General features: G+C 40.4%; 1 pseudogene; it reads left to right on the top strand.

Moving 5' to 3' along the window:
• Positions 1–903: 903 nt before the first annotated feature.
• On the top strand, positions 904–20,628 carry LOC124140606 (annotated as a pseudogene).
• The last annotated feature ends 845 nt before the right edge of the window (positions 20,629–21,473 follow it).

Below are 21,473 nucleotides of genomic sequence, written 5' to 3'. Positions count from 1 at the left end.
CCACCGTGCGCTGGGGCCGGGTTGGTGCAGGTTCGAGTTCGGGACTCGGTGTATGTGGCAAACTGTCCACAAGTTACTGAACAAGCTGCCACAGTCCATAAGCCCCAAGCGCTCACACCCCCGTCCACTAAATTAACATTTGGAAAACAAAATCCTTATTCAACCCATTCTGATAAAATTAATGTAATTATTGACACGTCACACGACCGGTGACACGTCAAAAACACAAACTCAAGATTTGACCTGAACAAACACGGAAACATATAGCACAGGACAAAGTAACATTGGATATTAGTCTGGTCACTGATACCTTTAGAAATGTCCTCCATATGTCTACACTACAACTTTTGAAAGCTGTTCTATGACGTGGAATGCTGTGAACCAGATCAAATAACCTATGGGCAATAATATTTTAAAAGCTTTATTGAAAGAGCATGCAACAATTGTATCTCAACTGTTTAAACATGTGAACACCAAAGGTAGGACCTGTTCGAATAGTGTTTGACATTACAGGGAAATGGCTATGGGAAAGCTGAAGTCACCCCTTTTGTCGTATAGCCTTGAGGATAGTTTTGGCACTCAGAATGTTTATGCACAGATCTACATATGGACGGGAGGTTTCACAATTTCTTTTATTAAACCATTGTCAAATAATTCCAAACGTGTCTGCTATATATACAGTACAGTAAAAAGTGAATTATCGCCAGTGTCATTAGAGTAGGGATGTATCATGAGCCTGATAATATTGTTCTTAAAATTCATTTAGTTAAAAAACTAAGATCCCACAAACCTGGACAGTCAATGAGATTACAGGTATCACTTTTAGTATCGCTGAGTGTCTCTGTACAGGAAGCGCCGCCGTTCGCTGGGGAGGGATTGGTGCAAGTTCGAGTCCGAGTCGACATGCCAGGAGAAGGATTGCCACATGTTCCTGAGCAGGACTTTGAGCCCCATGAGCCCCATGCACTAACACCACCGTCGACTGAAGAACAATCACATCGTCGGTGAATTTAATAAAACATTTATTTGTGGCACATTGAAGTTAAGGATGAGAGGAATGGGATGGTTTGTTGGGCGTTTTCCGGCATCGATGTGATCAAGAATATGTAACCCAGTGATATTAACACATCCAGTGTCCATACTGGCACCAAATTCATCGATCCGCCTTGTAGAAGTATTTGCTCTCTAAGACAGATAACTTGACATGATAATACCAAAGCCCATGTGTGCTTCTTTATTTGGTTCACATTATAATAATAATCTTCATAACAAATCTGACGTGTTTGACTTCTAAAGATCGGTTCAAGTGATTGAATATCATTGTTGTCCGCTTTTGACCTTTGCACTTGCACAACATAATTAAAATTCAAAGAGAAGGTAATTAGAAAATGAAACCTTACACGATAGACATTTGACCATTATTAACTACCTGGTGGGCAAGATGAATACATGTTGAATCCAGTTTCTGTAGTGTAGAGAGATGTGGCTGGTGTGGTGTAGGCCACACATTCCCCTGTACTCTGGCTATACCCAAAGGACTTGATGGTGGGGAACAAGGCACATCGAACTGCACACTGTGTTAGACTGGTGAAGGTAGTATTCGTCCACATCACTCCTCCCGTAACTCTCTTGTTTTCAAATCCGACTAGAGGTGTTATGTTACATGTTCCACATAGACCAAGCGTTCTGCACCAAAGGTTAGAAAATAAAAAAATACCCGATAATAATGTCAAATTGTCCATGACTAGAAATGGTTTCATTCAATTCCTAGCTGAGAAAAAGACGTGTTGATCATACCTTAAAGCCGTTAGCATCTGCGATCATTTCATTTTATTTTATAGGTACACATGGGACGGAAATTGGAAAAGGTTCTGTCACAAAACCATTTAAGACCTCCTCCATACTACCCTGTAACTATATGTGATCTATACGGGTTGGACTCAACCATTTCTAGATCAATGATGAACGTCGAATGAGGGCCTCGTCTTCTTCAAACAATAAAATCTACTTATAGATAAATCAGATATGTGATTATTGTCCGACAAGATATCAATATGAGGTTCAATTGTTCGCAATCAAATTCATACGTACAACTTGACTGGAAGACGGAGCCAATCAGCACTCTTATATATCAATTACCAGTACAAGTGAACACAATTATCAGTACAATATATCTACAGATTTACCAGTACAAATTGTACAAAATTACCCGTAACGGAGTACACAATTACCTGTACCCTTTGTACACAGTTACCATTACCAGGTGCACACAATTACAGGTAACCGCATGCACAATTACCTGTACCAGGTGCACACAATTACCAGTATAGGTGTACACTATTACCAGTACAAGATGTACAAAATTACCCGTAACGGTGCACAGAATTACAAGTACCAGGTGTACACAATTACCAGTACAATATTACATATTACCCTTCAGTAACATACCCGTAATGACTGAACGCACCCCTTGTCCTAATAATGTGCCACTGAATATGACATAAAGAAAGGGTTCGTTTTTAACAAAGCACCTTCATACTCTTTGGTAACGACCCATTGTGATTCCGGGTAAACTTACAGGTCCCCAGCAACTTTTGCTTGTCGAAGGCGGGTTAAACGGACTGTGTTGTCAGGCTCGATTATTTACAGATTGACTTCATATAACTGAGTACTCTTTCGTGCAAATGTATGTTGATATCAACACGAAAGACCTCTGTATTTTAAGACCATGTGAAGATTAGTAAGTAGAGACTAATATTATTAATTATCATACAGTGCCTTCATCTTGATTCTGAAACGAATTTAGACCTCTTCAAGAATCACGAGGCTGGGGCTAAGGGAAGGGGCCATGTACATGATATTGACTGATGTGAAATACTTTTGGTGCTATGATCCTGACTTAATGGCCAAAAGTAGACATCGACCCCTGTCCCTGTGCAAGAACACTCGTCTTCTTATCAGACGTTTATGTATGTCAGAAATAGAGGCATGTCACTCTGACCTTAAACTGGTCCTGTTACATTCCTCTGCATTCAACTGGCCCTAAATTCACTTTATTATTTTTAAAGACTCATTGTGTAACTCGTTTAAAAGAGACGTCCCGTGATCTAGTGTATAGAGCGTCTGCCTGGAGAGTGTAAGGCTGGTGGTTTGATCCTCGGCCTGGTCATACAAACATTATTTAAATGATTGTACTTGCTGGTACCCTGCCTGGCACTCGGCATTAAGGGAATAAACAAAAACTGACCGGTTACTATTCAGTATACTGTGTCTGAGTTAAACATGGTATCTCAGTGGGATGCACTATAAAACCGGCATTAGTCCGGACTATTACAGGCGGCTATACACAGACAAGCACATATTCACGTATCCGCACGCAAACACATGCCCGTCGCTATAGAAGTACAATAATCTTTCACGTTAAACCCCATTTTAGCTGATTACCTCACAGTTTACAGGAACCCTTATCTACTGCGTAAATCTATCATATTGATGAGAATGCGAGTGGCAGACCGACATGTCTTTAAAATACTGAAGACAACATATATCTTAAGATAACATCTTGTTGTTAGTTGGCTTTATCAACCCTCTTGAACAATATTTTTGTTACACCACATCTTCCAAAAGATTGACATGTTTCTATATGTTATTAGATATATATGTAAGTGGAATTTAGTAATAGTATTGGTTAAATTGATTTCTATTTCTTTCTTGCAGTGTCTCGTAAGTACGGCACATAAATAAGTGAGTCTAGACAAGGAAAGGCATTGACTCATATTATCAACAACGTCAAATGTCGTTGGAGTAGTTTGACACACAAATAACCATGTTGTCGAGCTATTCTTCACAGCTATTCAAGCCTTAGATCCAACAGCGATTACCTTTTGCATGATGTTGTGTATTTATTTCAGTGGACTGTAACCACGAACGTCCATGTTTTCCTGGGCAATGCACAGGTAACGGCGCCACCGTTGTCTGCAACTGCATGGACGACTTCACTGGATCATTTTGCAAGGAGTGTAAGTAAGGATGACTCCAAAGGATCGTGTGTACATAATGTCGACAAATGTCCTGAACAAACTTCACAATAAACATTTCCATAATATCTGTCTGGTATTCATGACCAATGACAAATGATACTAAATTTCATGTTGTCCATGTCTCCTCTTATAATTAGGGTCGTCTATGTACATGCTCGGAGGGCTTTTCTTTATTACATGTGACACACTGCATTAGTTATCACAATTTGATTACAGTGATGTATAATTTTAATTTATATACAGACACCTAAGGTGACACAACTACAGGCCAGCTTTTCCTACCACAAGGGACAGGAGGAAATCTATGGCGTCATAGCGGACAGTTCAGGGAAGCCAGAACACGCCACCATCTGGACAAACCTAGACAAGCTGAATAACCTTACTGTGACTGCAAGTGCGATGTCCGAATGTAGAGATCTTCCAGCACCCCCTACTTACATCAGGGAATCACGCCTTGGAATTGCCAGAGCCTATGTTAGATTGTGTGAGCAATGACATGGATGTCCACTTCCATGAAACTTCAAGTCGCACTTCTTGTATAAAAACACCAGTGCTATGCACAAAGTAAAGACCTTTAGTTCAGTTGGAGCTTTGCTGACTGTCAGATCTATGTCTCTATGATATAACGTTGTAAACTCGTGTCCCTAATAACTCCATCCAAAGACTAGACTTACTTGCTGAAAGTGTAGGAATGAAAAACTATGGATAATTATGATATCAGATGAAAAGAAATACTCTTCGTTTGTATTATTTAACTACAATTTAACTCCTTAAGTTTGCGTTGGCGTTCTATGTCCCACTCCGTCAAAAATGGAACACATCTTCAACTACACTAAATGTCTAAAATGTCTAAAGTGTTTGTAATAGGAAAATATGTAGTAAAGTAAAGTTTAGTGTTAATATTCCTTTGTTTGCATGTTGCATGGACAGTGTTACTCTCTATTCAAGATGCTGTTTTGTGTTCTACCCTACCTAGGTGGACCCGTGGTAACATCCGCCTACTCAGAACACAAGTGTGATCAAACCCTGGATCACCAGCACCCTAAAGATATAATTACATGCTCCGTCAAAACACAGTACCCAAACCGTTTAAATGATGGTGACAAGTAAGTTAAAGTATGATAACACATCTGATTGTTTGAGTACTGTATTATGCACGCTATTTTGTTTATATTACAAATCAAAAGAACATTATTTTCGGATATGGTCGAAAGTTTAAGACTATCATTTGATGAAAACATTTTGAATCAACATACTTTTAAAATTGTCCAAACAAAGTGTTCCAAAACGACTGACATAGTCCGTTAGGTATCCGTTTTAAAAATTAATATTTTCAAAGTGACGTTAGTACAGTACTGTATTCACTCATCATGAGAGCTATGTATAAACACTTTAAGGCTCCACTGTGGACTTGATCTAATTACACAATAAAACTTATTGTTATCAATAGAAGAACATAACTTTCAATGATTTATACTTTTCTGGGTTTAGGCAATACCAAGGTTAGAAGGATCCCACATGTGTTCAAAGATGTTCTTTTTCCAAAATATCTTATTATGATATTTTTAAAATTTCAAATTTGCTTTCTACCGAGTGAGTTTGTGATGTTTCAGTGCAGTGGTTTATCTACTCAAATCACTATCACATAATTATTGCAGATCGCCCCAAATCCTCACTCACTCATGAGTAAAACCCCGCGAATCCAGAAACACAACTGTCCAGGCGATTACTGTTAGAAATGTCTACATGCAGTCAGAGTGCCATTACTCCGTAAAATGTTCAATTAATTACAAAATATGAACATCCCTCACAGGGCAACTTAACTCAGAATGCTACCTCCCTGATTAATAGAGTTCCACAGCACCTACATGTCCTACTGCACAATCTGAACACATAACGTTACTATCTAGGTTGACGATTACATTCCGGGTGTCAAGTGGTGGCTACCGGGAATTGTACGACACCGGAAGTGGACGCGTGACAGCTACTGAGAATTACATAGGGCAAGAGACAGTCAGTTCTGTGGCCTTTAACATTAACTTGGTGGAGCCTATTTACAACGACCCCGACACTGCGTTTCGTATTACTCCCGAATTTACAAAGGTAACATAATGAATAGTAGATATCTGATCTGTAATTCTAAATAACACTGACTACTTAGTTATGCCATTTTGGAAACACAGAAGGAATGTTTTCTTGGATGTCAATGTCTACTTTGTTCTCCTTAGTACCAAAAGCAACATAGTGATACTGTTTGGTCGTGGAAATGATATGCTATATATCTACAGCTCAAACGATGCCAGCTGGCACATAAGACAGTTCTACCAGGTTTTGGACTATCCTCCTTTGTGGACTTGAAACTGTTTAGTAATTGTCGTTTCTCGCATATTTCCTGCTGTCGAGAATCTTATATTATGTCAGTAAAGAAAACAAGTTCCATCATAGGTTAAATTAGAATGGACGTAACGTTGGGCTTTCATTTTTCCTTCTTTAATACAAACAATTGAAACATATTTTCATTACGATTACTGACACTACTGAGTTGTATACGAGTCAAACGAGAAAAGCAAAAACAAGATTACAACATCCATCATCTTGATCATCGTCTTCTATCATGTGAGGCAAATGCCCCTAGAATCTAATGGAAAGGACTCACGTGTTATTCTTTGTAATCACAGGTTGACATCACTTTGAATTGGCGAGGCTGGACTGATGCTAATTCTGGAATGAACAAATACAAATGGGAAGTCTTCAAACTCCAGCCTAGTACTGGAGGAGCGCTGTCGGAGCTGACAGGACCTTTAAACCATGGAGAAGTGAAACACACCTCTCCTATATCCTTCCCTGTGCCCTTTCTTCCAGAAAAACCAGGGATGTATTCCTTCATCCTTGAAGCTGTTGACAAGGCCAATAACTCTGTATACATGAGACGGTTTGCCCTGTGTGACAAAGAGTCATCTGTTACTACTGACCCAAAGTACGTCATGTACATATCAACTGCTGTACAAGACCAGGGCTTCCAGTGGATTACTAATGCCTCCAAACCACTTGTCATCATCTGGCAAAACCATTTTCGCAACTATGTTCACGAAAATGGTAAATATCTCAACAGAATCCTGCACCTCAAAAAACAGATTGCGCAAGACCCGCCAATCTACAAGCAAGTGATCCAAGGGAATGATGATAAGTATGGTAGAAGAACCACAGCGGCCATCCCCAATTTGAGAGGTGTCGTGAGGTTTGAGTGGACCCATGCTGTCAACAAGACAGGAGGTAGAACACAACAGACGCCTCCCAACTGGGATGATATATCCGGATTGAACACTCCTTTACACTTACCTTCAGGTAAAATATCAAGCCTCTGTGGTATAATAACAAATATGTTATGTAACTTCGAGTAAATGTCTTGACATAACTTGATCCATTGCCAGAACATAATTCCACATGTAAACGGAAATCTACTGACAATTTTTTTAAATTAAATTTATTTTCATATTTGGCATCCTGTAAAGTCAAAAGAAACCTTTATGAAAATAAAATAAACCATACCGATTTAATAGCTCCGAAGACATCAAAACTGACTAGAGGAATAATGTGCTTACTGTTTTCAGGAAGAATTGTTTTTTCTTAAAACTAGTGAATAGAATTGTCACAGTATAATATTCGTTGTTAATGTTGGACTGACACAATCAGCTTCAGAACATTCAAGCTCCAAAACTAAATAAGTATAAAGTATATCTCAAGTTTTATCGTTGGGTTTCAGAAAACGTTACCAGCGGGAGCACTGTTACGATTTGGGTGAGAGCCAGGGACATTCTGGACAACAAGAAAGTGGACTCGACAAGTGTCACCTATGACTTCACGGAGCCACAGTTCAGTAAGATGACATTCCTTCGAAACGAGATATCAAACATCCCCTTCAGTTCAGGGTAAGCATAATGATGAGACAATGTTTACATGCACTATTTATTTACCCTTAGACTTATTGCACTAATGCAGCTACCAAACATGTCTCATTAACTGCAAATGCGTATCTGTTAAGGGAACACTTGCCATATTTGTACCATACTTGTTAGTGAGTGAGTGAGTATGGTCTTACGCCGCTTTTAACAATATTCCACCTATATAATGGCGGAGGACACCATGAATGGACTTCACACATTGTAGCCATGTGGGGAATCGAAACCGGAACTTCGGCATGACAAGCGTACGCTTTAACTATCAGGCTACACTACCGCCTCACCCGGCTTGAGAATATTTCATGAACAACAATTGTTCATGCTTGTAAATATGTAGTAACAGCAATTTTTTAAAATTTTAGACTTGGTCATATTTAGAACAGTTATTTATGCTTATAAAGACAATATATACAAACATTTACATGTACATTGTTGTGAGTAAAGGTATGCATTTCAAAGTATTTCATGTTTTACGTGCAATCGGATTCGTTGAATATTTGACTCATATGGAGAAAAAAAGTTTAATACCGTCCGTGCTGTTGCAAATGAACGTGGCGGTTTGTTCGATAGATAAACGGTTTCTTCATTCTGAGAGTTATTGTGGTAGATTTATGTTATGTTATGTATCATTTGTTTCAGATTAGAGTTGACGGTACAGGACCTTGAGTACGGCATTGAACACGCCGAGGTCAAGGTCACGCAGATGGATGACGGTCACGTAATGACGAACAAGACCTTGACCGTGCAATCAGTTTCTGTACGTACTTATATTTTTTATCAACACTGGGAATATGCATACACCCTACAGTCAGTACAGCCGTGATATAATCACTGGATATTGCTGAACATATAATTGCTAAAAGTGGCGACGTTCACTCAGGACCATGTTCTTATTGATGGTCAGTTCCAGTATACATGTAAGAAACTGACGTTCCGTGATATTTCGTTGACTGTACCACTGCTAGTAAAATCGGTTGGATTTGAACAAGTATATACATGTACATGTTTACAACGTTAATCGGCTGGAAGTTGGGGGTCCGGAATATTGTACATGTGGACCGGACTCGGTTTCATAGTACATCATAACAAAAGTAGGCATCAATATCTTAAAGTGGATGTTTTGGGCATTTTGGTAGCCTGGTGATAAAAGTGATCTATTCTCAAATTCTATTCTGTGAAATGTCTGATACCCATTTTGTATGTGATATTGAGTTGTGCTGGAAGCGTCGTGAAACCTTTCTCAATCACCGTAAAGACATTAGGAACTTTAGTATCAATGAAGACATGCAGTACATGATAGACTATGGATTCAAGCTTAGTTACAATCCCCGTTACAGCAGTCGTACATGTACCGAACCATCTCTGTGGAAGTAACAAATCAACCATGTCTCAACCATGTGTACAATTTGCAGAATGGACACATCTTATGTAAAGACTTTATGTTATGTGATGCGGGAAATGTACATAAACTTAATGGGCTAAATTATCTCCTTTTACGTCCTTGATAATATCAGTGTGTAAAAACTGTCTTTCGGTTATTCTTATATTACCGTCACTCTTTTTCCACTCAACCGGATTTGTTCCACTGTTTATCATGAATCTCTGTGGTATTCATGAACAAATTTGATGTTTCATATGTATGCATGTTTAAACAAACCTTGTAGCTGCTACTGTCCAAAAGCCCTGAACGTGTGTTACAAACGAGTGTACAAACTGTACATCAGCAACTGCTGGCTGATGGTGGCCAAGGAGGATCTCGAGTCAGCTCGGGTTAAGCTGGAGGTGGTCGTAGTCAATAGGGCGGGGCTGAAGACACCCATCCCCAATGTGCACGTAGTGAGTAACTGTTAAAAGCATATGTGAAATTTAGAATAGCGATAGATGTAATTAATCAGCTCCATGTAAATGTCGATTTTGAAGGTTTTGTCTGAATTTGACCGCCGCCGCCTGACTTTTCTGAACCATGCGGCGCTTTGACATCTCAGAGATATCATATCATGTATAGCACCTTTACAGCATTGTCGGGGCGGTCGGGTAGCCTAGTGGTTAAAGCGTTCGCTCGTCACGCCGAAGACCCGGGTTCGATTCCCGACATGGGTACAATGTGTGAAGCCCATTTCTGGTGTCCCCCGCCGTGATAAAATTGCTGGAATATTGCAAAAGCGGCGTAAAACTATACTCACTCACTACAGTATTGTGCATTCATGTCAAGGGTCCAAGTAAAACGAGTTCCATGCATGTTGTGTTTATATTATCTGCATACTTATGTGTGACAAGTGTATGCCAGTCTTATTATATCAGAGGTAGGTTTAGTTTACCAATTTTCAGTTTGTGGCATATACAGTTTCGTGTTTGAAACAATGCGATACCTTGGCAACCTGGCACATTGATATGTCATCCTCAAGATAAGTGGCTTGAAAAAATTGCTTTGACTGAAGTGAAGGTTTTAAAAGGGAAGTGCATTGAACTTTCTTATTAATGTGGCTAGAGACATGGGACTGCATAGTGCAAATATAATTGAGCCACACGTGTTAAGTGAATATTAATGTAGCCAGAGACATAGGACTTTCTGATTCAAAGATATCTTGCATAAGCAGGTGTTTTACCAAACCGGAAGTGGCGTTGTTAAAACCGGAAGTAACCGGCATTATGTGTCAAAGTTGTGCAGCATTGGGTTTGTGTCCTACCAACCATGCACGTGTGTGTGTGAGCGCGCGCGTGTGTGGGTGCTTGTACTGTCGATCTTTTAGTGTCATCCCACTGAGATACCATGCTGCAGTTTAACATGAATACCCCACTCAGACACAGTATATTGATGCCGATCAGTCCTTGTTTTAGTCCCTTAATGCCGAGCGCCAGCTTGGTAACAACACGTACCTTCTTTGAACGTCTTTTGGTATGACGCGGCCGTGTATAAAAAAAACAGACCTTCCGTTCTCCGGGCGGACTCTCTACCACTAGACTACGGAGGCGGTCAGAAACTATAGTGAGTGAGTGAGTATGGTTTCCCGCCGCTTTACGAGACATCAATTCCCCATGCTAGCAAATCAACAAAAAGTGTCAGTTTTCGATATGAGGCAAGTAGGGTCAAACGGATGGGGTTGCACTGAGACCTCGGGGTGAAACCTAGACATGATCGCCTCATAACATTAATTGCACTATGCAATATATTCATATCTGCTCCTGGTATCAATAGAGAAATACAATAACAGGAAGGCGAATTTCAACATCTACCGTTAAAAAGCCTGTAAGCAAGCCGTCCTGTGAAGGGTGTGATCCTAACAGTTTACCTTTGTGGGCAAAGGTTGGGGTGGACTAGGCAACACCAGGGACGGGCTTTGTGGCCTTTCACCATGTTTCACGGTTTTACCTCCGATTCATGAATGACAGTAAACGTTTTGGCGACGTAGGTAGCGACGAGCGGTGTGTGAGGTTGACAATTCTTGACCATGATCGCTATGGGGGCGGTGTCATGGTGTGTGGTGGTATCACACATGATAGACAAACTTATTCAGTTATTGTGAACATTTGACAGTCCAGCGGTATGTTGACAAACATTTTCGTCCTTTCTTTGTTCCTTCCGTCGGAATTATCGGTGGACATTTTGAAGTGCAAGATGGCAATGCCAGACTACATAATGCCTAGGTCGTCACCGATGATCCCAACTAGAAATCATACGGTCATTGCACTGGCACGCTACGACCCTTTACATGACCCCAACAGAGCATGTGTGACATGTTCTTGGGCGGAGAGGGGCGGTCGGGTAGCCTGGTGGTTAAAGCGTTAGCTCGTCACGCCAAAGACCCGGGTTCGAATCCCGACATTGGTACAATGTGTGAAGCCCATTTCTGGTGTCCCCCGCCGCGATATTGCTGGAATATTGCTAAGGTGGCGTAAAACCATACTCACTCACTCACTCACTCACTCTTGGGCGGAGAGTGTGCGCCAGAGACCCAGCACCCGCCACCACCCACCCAGCTTGGGGTAGCTCTATTGTCGGAATGGCGGACAATACCAAGGGCAATCATGATATTAAACGGAATGCTAGCAAGGTGTCGTGCATGTATCACCCAACATTGAGGACACAACAGATATTGATCTACAAGCCCCAATTTATCGATTGCTATTACACATTAACTATTATTTTATCAATTCCCTTAGTTTTTGTCTATGTCATTTAGTTGCAAATATATTATGATTTATAATGCAAGCTCATATTGGTTTAGTTTGCATTCTCAGCTCTTGTTTGAGTATCCACGAACATGGCGACGAAAGGTACTTTCAAGTCATATTTCTGTTCATAGGTGAAGGACCTCATGGATATTAATGGGACATCAGCATGTAAGTCAATCAATTTAGTTGGGTTTTGATTTTAGTAAATCACAGGGAGTTTTTTATTTGACGAATGGTTGACTAATTAAGTAATGTCAGACCATTTACTCTGACACGATGCCTCTCTGCGTGCAAAGCTGACCACACCTCCACATGAATATGAATCTTCTGATCAGCCAATTAGTGTCAAGGTTTCTAAATTCGCGGTCCCAGTGAGCAAACAAGCATGTCTGACTTCTGTAATTTGAAACCGAAGTTTAAACGCTCAAGTCCAAATGTAAATAATTCATGCCGCGCGAGTATATCGTTATGGATATTTCATAACCCTGTCGTTTCTGAGCTCCATGTCACCTCCACCCAGTTGCGAGGAATATTTGGTTTTGATGTTGGTTTTCCTTCTGTAAACATCGAAATTCCTATTCAAGATGGTGAAGAGGTGAAATCTGAGCCGAATAGTTTTAGAAAGCTGACATCCGATCATCTCAACAACCTGGCCATCCTTCATCTTTTGGAAAAAACATTTTACAGTCACTTCACATAATTCTTTACCAGTCGCGATGACGTGACGTGGTCACGGGAGGCCCAGTCGTCTAAGTCGCCGCGATTCGCTGTGCAGAGTTGCGTCCCTTGGGCACGCCAGAAACCTATGATTGTGGGTTCGAATCCCGGTTCACCCCAATTATGTTTCTAGTTTTCTACCCGTGCTCGTGGGTTTCACCGAAGTGGTAAACGTCGGAGACCTGCATCACTTCGGGCTTTCCTCCCACATTAAGCTGACACGCCGTGATATAACTGAAATACTGTTAAAAGCGGCGTTACACCCAATTCACTCACTCACTCACTCACTAAACTGTGGAAGGGATGTGTGAAGAAAGCTTATTTTAGAGGTTTCCATGAAGCATGTTTTGACCAAAGCTGATCATATTCAAAGGAGACGTACATAAAATAGTGCAAAGATATCTTGGGTGACAGACTTAATATATTCACACAAAATCATTTGAAATTCTAAAAATCCGCCTCTTTCACTCATTTTGTCTATCTTTGTATATTTGACCATGTCAGACGTTCAAAACTTGCACGCGTAAGAACGAAAGAAAGGTAGTCGCCAGTCATTTGAACGCGTCTTGTAACTGTCATATCAATGTGTCAATTTAAAGTATTCCAGAGGGCCAACAATATCCGCATTCTACCTTCCCTCCCTTTCATCTTGCATTTCTATATAAAGTCCCCTTGCGATGATATATGATTGGATTTCTTCAGAACCACCAATTATGTCATCAATAATAAATCGCAATTTGATCAAAGGTTCATCTATGTTCTGATAATTTATGCTTGTAACTATGTCAGTAAATATTGCTTGAAGTCGCATTTAGAAGTATTGCAGCAAATTGCGGGTAACAATTACGTTGCCAGTTTTGAAACTACATGTATAAACTTTGACCTTGACTTTGAATTCTTCAAAGACGCTACATTCCAACTCCTCAAGAGCCTTGAACCTGGCAAAAAGTACAAGGTCATGGTCACAGCAGACTATGGGGACATCAAGCGTAAACCTAGAAATGCCTCTTTTACAATGGGTAAGTCAAATGTTGTGCATGTCAGTTATATTTTCACTCATTTTGTCTATCTTTGTATATTTGACCATGTCAGACGTTCAAAACTTGCACGCGTAAGAACGAAAGAAAGGTAGTCGCCAGTCATTTGAACGCGTCTTGTAACTGTCATATCAATGTGTCAATTTAAAGTATTCCAGAGGGCCAACAATATCCGCATTCTACCTTCCCTCCCTTTCATCTTGCATTTCTATATAAAGTCCCCTTGCGATGATATATGATTGGATTTCTTCAGAACCACCAATTATGTCATCAATAATAAATCGCAATTTGATCAAAGGTTCATCTATGTTCTGATAATTTATGCTTGTAACTATGTCAGTAAATATTGCTTGAAGTCGCATTTAGAAGTATTGCAGCAAATTGCGGGTAACAATTACGTTGCCAGTTTTGAAACTACATGTATCAACATGACATATCATGTAGGAATTTTACATGTGTAAATTGATAATGCAATGTACAAACTATATATTGGCCTTCGTACAAATAAACTTTGACCTTGACTTTGAATTCTTCAAAGACGCTACATTCCAACTCCTCAAGGGCCTTGAACCTGGCAAAAAGTACAAGGTCATGGTCACAGCAGACTATTGGGACATCAAGAGTAAACCTAGAAATGCCTCTTTTACAATGGGTAAGTCAAATGTTGTCAGTTATATTTGATATAAAGTTATATATTGCTTTACAAATTACACACTTTTGGATATCATATTAATTATTCAAATTACTTCTTACTTTTACTAATAATCTTCACAGCTTTTTCAGGGGACACCTCAGGTTTAGGTGCTGGAGCCATAGCGGGTATCGTTGTAGGTAGGTGTAATGTTTTTCATTCATTAGAAGTCTATGTCCCTAGGAATATCGAATATCAGTTCATCCGTTGTGTCGATATTAATATTGTGACGAGTAGAATTATGCCAGGACTATAAAGTAAAAAAAAGAAGTCTAAATGATATGTCGAGTCAAAAGATTTCGAGTTTACGAGGTTTACCTGCATCCTGTTAGTTGTTTTAAGAAACTACGTATTATGTTATTTCTATAATATCACAATCACGTGGGGATTCCGGATTAGAATGGGATGAGTGAGTGAGTGACCATGGTTTTCGCCGGTTTTAGCAGTATTCCAGCAATATCACGGCGGGGGACACCAGATATAGGCTTCACACATTGTACTCATGTGGGGAATCGAACCCGGGTCTTCGGCGTGACGAGCGAACGCTTTAACCACTAGGCTACCCAACCGCCCCTGATTAGAATTGGTCCTCTGCAGCCTGGGGTAAGAGGCGAATAAATAAATCCTCTTTACTAAAATTCCAAAGACACCTTCCTTCAAAGAGAGTCAGACGACTCTTGCAGAAATGTTTTTTGATCAGAATAAATACCAAGGCCTTAGTAAGCTTTCCCTTGTTGGTATGGTAGACATGTGGAGGACATTTCCAGCTATGACGCATCGGTGAATGCACCGTGAATATTGGAATATTGCTGACTTCGGCGTTCAACAAAACAATTACGATAGCACTATAAAACTATAAAAGCAATCTGTAATTATTGCTTCTAAATATCACCACCTCAAACATGTACGAACCTTGATCATTTTTCTTTTCTTACCAGTGGTGATAATAATCCTAGCTGTCCTTGTCATTGGCCTGTTTATGTGGAGGACGGGCAAGATGGTGGCGTTGATCAATCGACGTCAGAGCAGACACAATGGACGTCAGAATCCCAACACTCAGAAAATCTACAATAACCTTCAGAGACCTCGGAAGGGCACAGTGTCCTATCATGTAGGTTTCTTCAGTCACAGGCATGGACGTTAGACAAACGAATGTTTCACAGGGAGAGTTTATAAGGTTTAACGCTGTTTGGAAAGTATCTTGTACTTACGTTATATCACGACGTGACTGCTAGGTGAGGTGAAATGGGGTTTAACGTCGCGTCCAAGATTATTGCACTTATATAGCGACGTGCATGCACGTGTGTGTGTGTACGTGTGTGGCTGCTTGTACTAGTCCGGACTGATGCCGATTTATAGTGCTAGCACACTGAGATACGATGCTGCAGTTTAACATGAATACCCCACTCGGACACAGTATAGTGACTCCGAGCCGACCAGTCCTTGTTTAAACCCCTTAGTGCCGAGCACCAGACAGGGTAACAACAAGTACCAACTTTTAACGTTTTTTGGTATGACGTGGCCGGGGATCGAACCCCGGACCTTCCGCTCTCCGGGCGGACGCTCTACCGCTAGACCACCACGGAGGCGGTCTCACGTGACTGCTAAATACTTGAAAACGTGATGTACGTCCCAGAGTTTTACCCAAAACACGGACATGCTGCTGACAAAATTAGAATAAACCTCAAGGCAAATCTGGGATTCGAACCTATGGCCAGCAGTAAAACGACTCTGCACAGCAAATTACGGCTCATGACAGGATTTGGTTAATTCTAATAGGGAGTGATTGCAACATTTACAAGTATATAAACCATGACATGAAAGAGCCGAACAGCGGCTTTTTGTCTGGCAGCCATAGTCATAGATAATGTATCATTATACTCCGACGTGGGACGTTGTTTATTATGTCAATCGCTGGTTTGTCTGGTCCAGACCCAAACACAGGCTGAGATCGCTATGTAAAAGAAGACTGTGGTCTTAGAACATGAATCCTCGATAGCGAGATGTAACATTCAAATAAGCAATATACTAGCTGAATACAAAAACGGGAACGAACTGCACGTATGTCATCTATATTACATTCATTATGTGTACTATTATGTGTACTATGTATTATGTGAAATATTATGTGTACTATATTTTATGTGTACTTTAAAATTGATGTGTACTATTAGGTGTACTATTATGTGTACTATTTATTACGTGTACTTTATGTGTACTATTAGCTATAGGTGTATTATTTATTATGTGTGCTATTTATTATAAGTACTATTATGCGTACTATTTATTGTGTGTACTGTTATGTGTACTATTATGTGTGCTATTATTTAACAAGTGAAATTTGTTTCTTACTCAATTTGTTGTGACTACATGTTTATTTTCTCTTCAGAACAAAACATATGAAGTTGACGACGACATCTATGTGAACGGCAGCATGTCGTTCACGGCGGAGCAGCCTTGGTATATCCCCAAGGACAATCTAACGTTGATGGAGGAGATTAACACTGGCAGGTTCGCACGGATTTACAGGGCGTCTCACAAGACTGGCAAAACATCGAGCGAGATGGCAGCCAAAGTGTTGAAAGGTGACACATGCAAACACTGTCTGGGTGGTTGTTCAAATAAAGGATTTTGGTGGTTGTGTGGTTGGATTGTTGTTCTTTTTTCCCTATTTTGGGGTTTCCATGGGGGCGTCGAAAACAAGACACTCGAGGTTTCATTTTGCACTCGGTACCCCAGTGGTGCTAGAAGCCACGATTTGCGTCTCCTAGTCGTGCCGGGATTCACTGACAATGGGTCCAAACTGTTCCAAATCTAATCCTTGTTTTTCAACTCCATTCGCCTGCCTTTCACCAAAACTGTAGACATTTGAGACCTGAGCGAAACGTAAATCATTTGCTTTTTTATTATCACTGTAATGCAAACGTCAATGTTTGCGGGCTGTTCATTTTCGATTTTCTGTTATAAGAAAAGGCACAGAGCAAAACAGAGAAGAGAAGCAACAATAGTACACCCACAAAGCATTGTTAAGTTACATTGATGACATTTTTGTTCGTGCAGCCAGTGAGCATGTCGGAAGCTGCCGTGGTGAAGGTCACTATCACCATAGCCTTAGAATCCGTACCACGACATAGCAGGACCATTTGAGACATGAAATAGGTTTGTGTCAAGCTCCTAGCAATGAATCATTACACACACATTTTTATCACAGAAACACCAGATGAAGAAAACAGTTTGCTGATGATGGCCAAAATCAACTTTGCTGCAACACAGGTCGGGGAACATCGCAACGTTCTGGGATTTCGGGGCGCTATTCTCAACAACGATGCTCGTAAGTGAAAACGTAAACGACTAACGCCTATCCATAAGTACCCACGGTAACGTGGAATATATACTGGTAAAACCAACTGAGGGATCAACAGCATACTACAATCTGATCGCCCTGATTGTTTCTAGGCGATAGTATACTTTTGGGTGTAGATGGCAAAAAATGGGCGGAATAGGCCTATTAACTTCGTTTTCAAGATAGAAAAATTGGAAATGATGGCCTGAATGCTTCGTTTATTTATAACCGTCGACAATGGTTGGCAAATTAGAAAGTTAACGTGACGTGACATTCTTTCTGCGACCAATGCAGAGAGGTGTGTATCGGAGCGAAATATTTGATTGTAATTAGATGGTCGTTTTATTCTCTTCCAGTGGGACCTGTGATGGTGTTAGAGTACTGCGAGAACGGCAAATGGATAAATGGCTGAGAGACCACAGAGACAATGTCAACGTGGACACCTTGGAGAGGATTCAGAACTTTGGATTGGGTATTGCAAGAGGAAAAGAATACCTAGCCAATAAAGGGGTATGTCATATACGGCTCGTGCTGATCTCCTGAATAAGCTTGCTAAATGTGCAATTTGTATCATGATCGTATGTTTCCATTTTCAACGTCCAAGGCCTGAATCCCTTCCACAAGCTGAGCCTTGATATAATCGTGAAGTTGCTCAGTCGTGTTGAAATCTGCATTAAAGCTCAAATGTGATGTGTCTAGTCACTCCTAGCGCCATGTTCACTCCTCCGAATGAGTCTGACCAATGTTAACAAGGGTAGCTGAAATTGTCAACCCGAAAGCGAAACGATAAGATGGCGCGTACCTTCTTCGCCATTCGCAGCTGCCCTTAACCTACAAGAAGACCCCTATCGATCAATGTAATCTGCGAAAACGTTTTAAATAAATACATGTGAAGATACTCAACTACGTGTAGAACAACAGGTTGACCTCTCCTTTTTGCTATGCCTGTTTGCGTAGAGACCGGCTCAAATTGAAAAATATGGCCACGTGAGGGTCTACGTAAGAGTCGCCATCCGTTTTATCTTCATGATCACGAATCATGGCGAGTGTCGTTTATTAAGAGCTGCTGAGCTATTTAAACACTTCATGTATAACGGTCATATTTTAGATTGCCCACCGCAAGCTGGCTGCTCGGAATTGCCTCTTGACCTTCACAAATGAGGTGAAGGTCAGTGGATTCGGACCTTGTCGCATGGAGGACGCCACTGAGGATGACAACTCTAAGGGGTTAATATTGTCTTTTCTTGTTGTTTTTAGTTTTGTTTGTTTGTTGCTGTTTTTTGTAAAAAAAATCTTTTTGGGTGGGTGGGTGTTTGTTGATGTGGATGTTTCTTTTTTGTTGTGTTTGTTTTTTATTTTACCTTTTTAAATTTTAATTCTATTTTGTTTTATTCGAGGTGGGGCGGGGTGGGGGGTTGCTGTTGTGGATGATTTTTTTTGTTGTGTATGTTTTTATTTTACTTTTTTAGATTTTTATTCGTTTTTGGGTTTTTTCGGGGGAGGTGTTTCTTGTTGTGGATGAATTTTGTTGTTGTGTTGTGTAAGAAATATTACAGAGCTATATCACGACATCCTGGAAATAATATTGGCCAAACAAAGCAGTGGTTGATTGCAAAAACATCACCCCTCGCCGTCTGGGTTAGATACAAGCAGCCAAGTCAGAGAGCTTGACCACCCGATCCCGGTCTCTGCTATTCTGGCCTGAAATCTCCACAGATTAACAAGCTAGTTGTGTCTCAATCATATGCATTTCAATAAGAATGCGAAATATGGATGCCATACGTCTATAACAGGACACAACTTTAACTCTAAATTAAAACATTTTTAGGATCGAATCCCTGTGAAGTGGACGGCTCCAGAGTGTCTTCAGTCTCTGAAGGTAGCCAACGAGAAGAGTGACATCTGATCCTTTGGCATCACTATGTGGGAGATCTTCAGCATGGGTAGGTCTCTATAAGTTTTGTTTCTTGTAATTATTTTTTGTTGGCGCCGCCATATTTCGGCTGTATGAGGGCGGCCTGGAAAAAAAGAAGGTTTATATTAGGAGCAACGACCCCAATTCATTATGTCGCCTCTTGCTAGGGACCTATTCTATCATGGAAAGTGACTTAAGGATTTCAGCGGAATGGACAAACTGTTGCATTTGTACATATATACATGTTGAGTTTACTGAACGAACGTCAGTAACGTTCTTCATTTCCCGGTTTTGGTATTCAGTCAAAAGCGCCGTAAAATACAATAGGACGTCGCCGTGAAAGCTTAACAACGAATTTTTTTCCCGCTCTTTCTTAGCACGATCGTAACTCCCTTGATGTAACATAAACATACAATAAAGGATCGTATCGCTAAGATCGCTTTGTGGAACGGGGTCCCAAAAGGTTTCCGCGTCGATGCTCATATCATACTGAGTTTTCCACGCTAATAACGGAATACATCACCAGGTCCTGATACTGTGTGACGTACATGTATATGTACTCAGTAATCAGTATGTGGGTACTATATTATATTCTCTATGTACATATTGCATGGTGCTCGAATGACTAAGACACGCCCATCTACATACTACACAGGCAAGGCGCCCTACTCAGACATCCGTAGCAGAGATCTCGCTGTCAAAATCAGGAATGGTTTCCGGCTCCAGAGACCGGAATTCGCCGAGGATATGTGAGTTGTTTTCTTCGGGTATCAGTCGGGGTTTAATGTGGCCATTACCCAACGTTCTTGTACAGTGATATTTAGTGTGGCTAGTTTCAGTTGGTAGAGGCTTTGACCAATTGGCAGTCACAGAAAGTTTGTTTCAAGTTAAAATACGGCTTTGATCACTTAAATGCCCAAATTTGATTATGCTTATCATACCATAATGTTGTTAATTATACAATTGAAACATGTTACTTATCAACATGTGTAGATCTAGACTTGAAATGGGTAAGGGACTGCTGAGTTCGTCGTTCATTGTCCTGACTCTGGTCATTGACCTGGATCAGTAAAAGTATTGAAACGGACCCAAAGAATCTGAGAATCTCATTTGTAGACACCTCAGATTTTGAATTAACTCTCGGACCATTCTTGTGCACACTTGAAACAGAATGACGTTCGAAATTGAGTAATAAATGAATATGATGACGTTTAATGACTGAATATATTTGGGGAAAGTTGGCCTTTTTAAAATGCAACATGGCCGCCTACGTGACCTCCTGAAAAGGGCCAATGGCTTTCTTAAGTTTTAAAGAACAGAGAACAGAATAATCACAACATATCAAACTTGAAAAGAAATTCCAGCAAAATGCCCATTACTATAATGTATAGTGTAGTTACACTGAGGCCGATTAAAATTATCATTTGGAACGATAATAACAGTTTGAACTAATTGAAAAAAACGACGGGGAATTAGGGATTAACTGTTTCGAGTGAATCCATTTGGCACAGGAGTCCTACAGTATTCATTCATATAGTATTTGTAGCATGGTGAAATGTTTATAATATGGTTTCCAGACTAGTTCTGTTAAATTAAAC

Source organism: Haliotis rufescens, unplaced genomic scaffold (assembly GCF_023055435.1).
Source record: "Haliotis rufescens isolate VD_foot unplaced genomic scaffold, xgHalRufe1.0.p SCAF_6, whole genome shotgun sequence".
In the NCBI taxonomy this organism is placed as follows: domain Eukaryota; kingdom Metazoa; phylum Mollusca; class Gastropoda; order Lepetellida; family Haliotidae; genus Haliotis; species Haliotis rufescens.
The sequence above is the reverse complement of the archived record's forward strand: the minus strand, read 5'-3'. Positions and strand labels throughout refer to the sequence as shown.